At 45.0% G+C, this 7,524-nt stretch overlaps 1 protein-coding gene across 3 annotated transcripts in view; it reads right to left on the reverse strand.

Moving 5' to 3' along the window:
• The window catches only part of BACH1 (BTB domain and CNC homolog 1), a 71,875-nt gene extending 64,448 nt beyond the window's left edge, over window positions 1-7,427 (reverse strand). For 2 of the 3 annotated variants that reach the window (XM_019524747.1, XM_019524746.1), the window contains exon 1: window positions 7,256-7,423. The gene's annotated coding sequence lies outside the window, so the exon portion shown is untranslated. Of the gene's footprint in view, window positions 1-7,255 lie in introns of all 3 variants that reach the window. The other variant, XM_019524748.1, reaches the window with a different exon arrangement.
• Window positions 7,428-7,524: the final 97 nt, after the last annotated feature.

A 7,524-nucleotide genomic window follows, 5' to 3' on the forward strand; every position in this document is an offset into this window, starting at 1 on the left:
GGGGGGGGGGGGGGGGGTGAGGCCCTGAGCAGCTGGGAGCCCCAGGCTCAGGGATGCACATGGATGCCTCAGATGAGGGAGCTTCAGGCCCACAGGGGCCCCTGGCCACACATTCAATTAATGACACAATAGGAAGCAGCTACAAAGTTACACATATTTTGTGGAACACCTCCATAAAATATTCCTTTTTTTTTTTTTATATCATGCCATTAATTGACTGAGTGTGAGGCCAGGTAACCACTTAAGGCATAATTAACTGGATCATCACACCTCAAGTATAAGTGTGTAGATGGGGCCTAAGTGTTTGGCTTTTCCAGCTTTTCCTCAAGCCTTGAGGGTTTCAAGATAAAATTAGCACCCTATGTAATCACAAAACTCCAAAAGCTACAATTTTAAATGGCACCACCAAAGACTATAAGGTTATATGAAGCCTTAAGAGTTAGCAACATCAAGGAATGGCATTTACACTTTAACACAAACTATAGGAAAGTAATGTAGATCAAAGTTACAAAAATATTCGTTATTTAGTCACTCATCCATAACTTTAAGGATGGTTAATTCATGTGATACAAAGCATTTTGTTTGGGGCAGGGCCAGTAAGCCCACATAGGATTTTGGCTGTTTCATTTTTTTGACATTTTTAAAGATGCAGTAGGGGATTTGGGATCCCCCATTCTCTACCCTTCATCTCTCAACCTTGGCAATACCCAGAAGAAAGCCTTGTGAAAAGTGGGCACTTACTCCAGGCACAATTTGTTTGAAGAAAAAGTTACAAAAACCAGTCTGGTGCTGCTGTTCTAAAGAGGATTGTTAGACCATAAAATGTCAATTTAGGATAACAAGTAACTGATGTAACATGACTTAAGGCCATGTGGCCCAGTTCATGCATTTAACATGAGGCTGGATCTTCTTACCCCCTAACTTCTTATAGCTGTAATTATTTTACATCAACAGGGCATGTGACCTAGATGAGGGAAACCTCAGAATACCATATTAAGGCTTATGAATATTTGAAGATTAAAAATAAAAGATTATTTTAAACAGAGGTAAAGCTAGAAAACATATTTGAGAATTGTTTGAGCTTGCTGTCAACTTTTGTCTGTTTCAAGACATGAATTCCTTAATACTTATGTCCCAATATGCAAGTTATGCAAATTTCATCCCTTTTAAAAAAGTTTTTGTATATTTTAGACTGAATTTCTTACTATAAGAATCTAAATTCTTTAATACTGCTCCAGTGTAGAAAAGATAGTGCAACATTAACAAACACAACATTAATTACTCTGGTCTAATATTTGGGTGCTTTCTGTATGATATTTATTATAAACAAGAAATTAATAATATGTTTGAGCACGATACATTAAGTTTCCACTTAGTTTCAGAGTTGGTAGGGTCAGAAGGGACCTGAGCAGATCATCAAGTCCAACCCCCTGCCATGGGCAGGAAAGAATGCTGGGGTCAAATGACCCTGGCTAGGTGATTATCTAGCCTCCTTTTGAAGACCCCCAGGGGAGAAGCGAGCACCATTTCCCTTGGAAGTTGGTTCCAGATCCTAGCCACCCTGACAGTGAAGTAGTGCCTCCTGATATCTAGCCTGAACCTACTCAAAGTCAGCTTATGGCCGTTATTCCTTGCAACTCCCAGTAGTGCTCGGGGGAACAGAGACTCTCCCATTGCCTGCTGGTTCCCCTTGGCAAGTTTGTAGGTGGCCACAAGATCCCTCCCCTCAGCCTTCTCTTGCGTAGGCTGAACAGGTTCAGGTCCTGTAGTCTCTCTTCATAGGGCCTACCCTGCTGCCCCTGATCATGCGAGTGGCCCTCCTCTGGACCCTCTCAATGCTATCCACATCCCTCCTGAAGTGCGGTGCCCAGAACTGGATGCAGTACTCCAACTGCGGCCTGACCAGTGCCACAGAGGGGGAGGATCACCTCCTTGGACCTGCTCATGATGCATCTGTGGATGCATGACAAGGTGTGGTTAGCCTTACTGACTGTGTCCCCACATTAGCAGCCCATGTTCATTTTGGAATTAATAGGACTGCAAGATCCTTTTCTGCCTCTGTGCTGACAAGAAGGGAGTTCCCCAGCCTGTAGGTATGCTGCTGGTTTTTCCTCCCCAGGTGCAATACCTTGCACTTGTCCATACTGAGGCAAGAATCATTCCTAAAGGATTTAACAGAGGCAGCTACATTAGAAAAACCAATTTAAAATATATTGTAATGCAAGTTAGATAAATAAAAACCATAAGAACACTGTTCTTGATATTCCTCAATGTCTGCAACATCCCAGAAAACAAAACAAATATCATTTTAGAAGTGAAAGTTGAGGGTGTAAGAGCCACTTCTACCAGGACAAAAAGGCATAAATTTATTTGACCAGAATTTACAGTACACAAGGAGAAAAGGGAGTCCTTTCATTTATTTTAAGGCACTGCTATTAAAGAGACCCAAGTTCAATTTGAAAGTTCTACTACATAGAGACTTTCTGTGTGATCTGAGACAAGTCACTTAAGTTCTCTGTACCTAGGTTTCCCATCTGCAGTATAACAGATACTTTATATATGCTTCAAGGAAAAATCCTTAACAGTTGAGAAGTGCAGAGGTATTTAGCTGGCTGGCTCCATCTATCACAGATAAACACACAGTTGGCCCTCACTTCTATCCACGCTCTTCATGAAAACAGGAAGATTATATGAATTCCCAACCTAGTCACTAAAAATGTTAAATAACAAATACCTGTGCATGCCTGTATATGAATACAAGGTATCATCCAAACTTCCTAATTTTACCTTTATGTTTTTAAAGTGTTGCCAGGTGTTTTGCTTCCATCTTTCTTTTCAGTGCTAGTTTATCTATATTTTACCTGAACTCAGTTGCCTACGGTCTCTTGGCCACATAGACAAGAAACATATGTGTCTCTCTTTTCAGTGCTATTTTATATTATAGTGATTTCATCTGATATAGACAGAGATTTCATATAATATAAAATAGCACTGAAAAGAAAGAAAGATAGATATACCTTTTGTCTATGTGGCCAAGAGACAACCGAGTTCAGATAAATGGGGATGTAAAGTACATTACCTGAAGAAAGAATTTATATCCACTCATAAAGATATGAGCCAATAAGCTATCATGAAGAATCAATACTCAAATCCAAAAAAATCTCTAACCCAACTTGAAGGGCAAGAATTATAGCTTTCAACCATGTTCCTTTAATAAGAGTAAAAAAACATGTTAACACTCATTAAGATACAGGCTGATCGTGACTGTGGTGACAAGTTTTTACTTCTGTTGCTCTTCTGAAGTTTGGGTGTCTCTTCACTAGGGAAAAAGGTATGCTTTTAATTCATGGAAGCCAAGATAACAGAAGCCCTAGTGAAGTGAAACAGAGCAGTTCACAGCCTTAACATAAATTAGCCGATAAAGCTTTCTAAGAAGCAGCCAGGAGTATAACTCAGCCTCCTAACTTATGAGCTGCCTACTTTTTCCTAGAACATTACTTCACCTTAGCAAACCAAATAAAAACGAGCATTTTCCTTACCGAAGACGAGGCCTTTGCATTTCGCAAGTGAGAAAAGCCACAATGCAGAAACACAGCTTGCTACGTACTTAATTATGTGAGATATGCTGCACGATTTACAGCAACAATAAGCCAAGTCATCCTATTTTTTTCCCAGTAAACTGTGGGGAGAACTTATCTTCACTTTCTTCAGATAAGAGGCATAATTGTAAGGAGACACCCAAGGAGCAGAAACACTGGTGTGGATAAAACCCACTGCCACCTGAGCTGCATTAGCCTGAAGCACTTCTCAGGCTAGGTCTTTTACATCAAATTGCCTGCTGTCCTATAGAGTTGAAAGGGGAGGTACTGAGGTTAACACTGCAATGAACAAAAGCCTTAAGAAAACATCAACCTGCCTTAACTTTTTTTTTTTTTTTATTTTACAGCTGCTTAGAATTGTTAGTTTTTCTACAACAGCTAAGAAGTCTGCCTGCACAAACTCTTTTGGGCCCTTTGTACCTCCCAGCATTTTAGAAAAGCTTGGCTAGGGTGTACTAATAAATTCATAAGGGATTAGGTTGAACAAAAGTTAAGATACCTTAAAATAATAAGAAATCAACATTGTTTCTAAATATCAACCACAATGTTGGTTTTTTAAGATAAGCAAACATTTACTGACTAAAACCCTAACCCTACAAACATTCACACACTAAACAGTCTGAACAAGCTCTTCAGAGTTACTCACACTTGCCAAATGATGCAAGGTCTAGAAATTAAAGTATGTTTCAAGATAGCATTACCGCTAAACCAGGCAAGCCCACAGAGACATAAAAAGCGATCTGAGATACCCTTAGCTGGCTTAAATCCACTAACCAAGGTCAATTTTTAATGGGGGAACAAAACTCTGAAATATGATTTTAAAATTAAAGAATAAATATTATAGTATTACTTCCCTCTTGGACAAGTACCATCTATCATAACTGCAGTTCCCCCACACCACTGCACTTAAGAACTTATGGTCTGATCCAGTGAATGTCAGTTCTTAAGTCCATCCTGCCAAGGATCCCATCACAAATAAAGCATGATCTGCCCAATGCATCCCCTTAGCAAATTCATTTTAAACCTTTGACCTCCACTCCCATCCCTGTTTTGTTATAATTTATCCCAAGCAATCAGCTGCCACTTTCCCTGTTGCCTCCCTCTCTGAGGGGGTCTTAGTTTCATGTGGTGGGCATTCCTCCCAAAAACCCCTGAAAGGGCAAACAGCCCTGTCACACATTCAGCATGCTCTGCTCTGTATCCCCCCTTGGTGCACTCATTTGAAGCTTTGGACCACACTCCTGTCTACCTAGTGGCCTTCCTTTTTAAGGGAGGCTTATAATGTTTCCTGGTGGGCACTGGCGTGCATTCCTTAGGCAACAAATAGGCCTGTCGCACATCCAGTGTGCTCTGCCCTGTGCCCCCCCTCAATGCACTGGTCTTGAACTTTTGACCTCCACCCACATTCCTGTTTTGTTATCATTTGTCCCAAGAAATCAGTGACATGCTCCTAGTGGCCAGTGGGGCTTATAGTTTCATGTGGTGGCCCAAGGTCCACAATTCCCCAGTAGCATGTCAAAAGGCCTCTCTCTCACATCTGGTGTGCTCTCCTCAGTGCCCTCCCTTGTACACTTGTTTTGAACCTTCGACCTCTGCTCCTGTCACTGTTATGTTTTCAGTTGTTCCCACGGAATGAATTGTTGTTTTCAAAGTGGCCTCCCTTTATAAGGGAGGCTTTTAGTTTCTCATAGTGGGCACTGGCCAACAATTCCTTTAAGGTAACAAATAGGCCTGTGTCACACATCCAGGATGGTCTCCTTGGTGTCCCCCCTTGGTGCACTCATTTTGAACTTATGACCCTCACTCCCATCCCTGTTTTGGCTTTCAGTTATCCCAAATAATCAGTGATATGCCCATAGTGGACCCCATCACCAAAGGGGGTGGGGGTCAAATCCCTACTGCAACATAGTTCTAGTTGGTGGGCTCTGACCCACATCACCTTATGGCATATCAAAAGGTCATGTCACATGGGCAGAGGGCGGAGGCTGGAAGGGAGAGAGAACAGAGTATGACCAGGGCTTTTCCTCTCACTGTTCCTCTCACTTGCAGCCTCCAACATTCAGGGTCTAGAAAAAGTTTTGGAGGCTGTGCTCCTCACTTCCATACTCAATTGCCACTGAGGCCCCTTTCAACCATTTGAATCATTTGACCCCAGTGCTCTTCCTGCCATGGCAGGGAGTCGGACTAGATGATCTGCTCAGGTCCCTTCCGACCCTAGAAACTATGAAACCAAGAATTTTATAGAATTGTAGAAAAATGAGGGCTGGAAGGGACCTCAGGAGCTCATCTAATCCAACCCCCTGTTCTGTGCAGGCCTGTCCCTCAATCTCTCATCTCAATCCAGTCTTTGTCTAGCCAGGTCTTAAAAGCCTCCAAGGAGGGAGAGTCTACCACCTCTCTCACAACCTATCCCAGTGTTTTCCTGCCCTCCTGGGGAGAAAGTTTTTCCTTCTATCCAACCACAATATCCCATGCTGCAATCCTATTTTGAATCTGGCTACAGCATCAGCTCCTGATGGTGAGGAGCTCCAAACTCAAATGAAGCTCTGCGTTAAGGAGGCGAGGAGTTTACACTTGAATGATGCGTTGTGTGGAGAACTTCCTTCCACTAGTTTAAAATGGACCACCCCGTTTCTCCCAGGACTCCACACTCCCCAAAGTCCTCTGCATCCCCAAACCTCTACTGGATCTCAGAATCAAGTTGCAGCAGGGGAAGTTTAAGCTAGATCTTAGGAAAAACTTACTCTGGAAGAGCGTAGTAAAGCACTGGAACAGAGAGGTGGTGCACTCTCCATCCTTGGAGGTTTTCAAGGCCTGGCTCAACAAAGCCTGGGCTGGGATGATTTAGCTGGGGGTTGGTCCTGCTGTGAGCAGGGGGTTGCACTAAGTCAGCGGTTCTCAACCTATTTTATACCAGGACCCATTTGTCGTCAATGGTCAGTTCCAACTTTAAGTAGAAAACAGCCCCGGGTCCTGCTGGTGCCCCTCACTCCCGACCTGCTGCCCCTCAACCCAAGCGCCAACCCCCCTGCATGTGGAGGGATGTGTAAGGATCAGGGGCTCCAAGCAGTCTCTCACAAGCTGGAGCTCTGCCAGCCTGTAACGGAAAAACCATGGTTTCCCCTGTTTTTCTCCATTAAAGGAGAATCTGTTTTTAAAAGTTTATTCATGATCCTTTCATATATTCTTGCCACTCACTTTTGAGTGGTGACCACAGGATGAGAACCACTGGGGGACCTACTAGGGTCCCTTCCAGCCTCATTTTCTAGGATTGTTTCTCAAAGACTCATTCAATGCCTGGGTCCAAAACAATGCCAAGGGGCAAGCCTGCAGGTGGGCAGCCCCACTCCCTCCCCTAGCCGACTCCCAGCTGCACCCAGACACTCCCAATGCACATGCCCAGGTGAAGCTACTCCACACCCTGACCCCAAAGCACACCCCCACCCCCTCGTAGCTCCTGTAGCCTAGAGACACTCCCTCTACAGGGGGGGCGGTGTCCCACACAGGCGCCCCCAGGCGGGGGGGACGGGGACCTGGGCCAGGCTAAAGCTTCGGAGATGGGAGGGGGGACGGCACCACGTGACACCATCACCCGTGCAGGCCCCCGAATCGTACTGACCGGGTAGCGCGCGTCGCCAGGGCCCGGCCGCGCTTACCTCGCTGCCGGCAGCCGCTGCTGTCCCCGCGGGCCGCCACAAGCCTAAGCGCTTCCTCCTCTTCCAGCGTCAGCCCCAGCTTGGCCGTCCTCGCAGTCCAGGCTGCGGCCCGACTGCGGGGAGAGCAGTCAGGTGACTCCCCACAACAGGACCAACCAGCCCGCCCCCAAACAGCGCCGCCACCGCTTACCCCGCCCCCGCCGCCCGTTGATTGGGCGTCACCACCTTGAGTGACGTGCTGAGTCCTACAGCCCGCCGCCGCGCATGCG

The sequence above is a fragment of the Gavialis gangeticus genome, unplaced genomic scaffold (assembly GCF_001723915.1).
Source record: "Gavialis gangeticus isolate Ggan-Ray unplaced genomic scaffold, GavGan_comp1, whole genome shotgun sequence".
NCBI lineage: Eukaryota > Metazoa > Chordata > Crocodylia > Gavialidae > Gavialis > Gavialis gangeticus.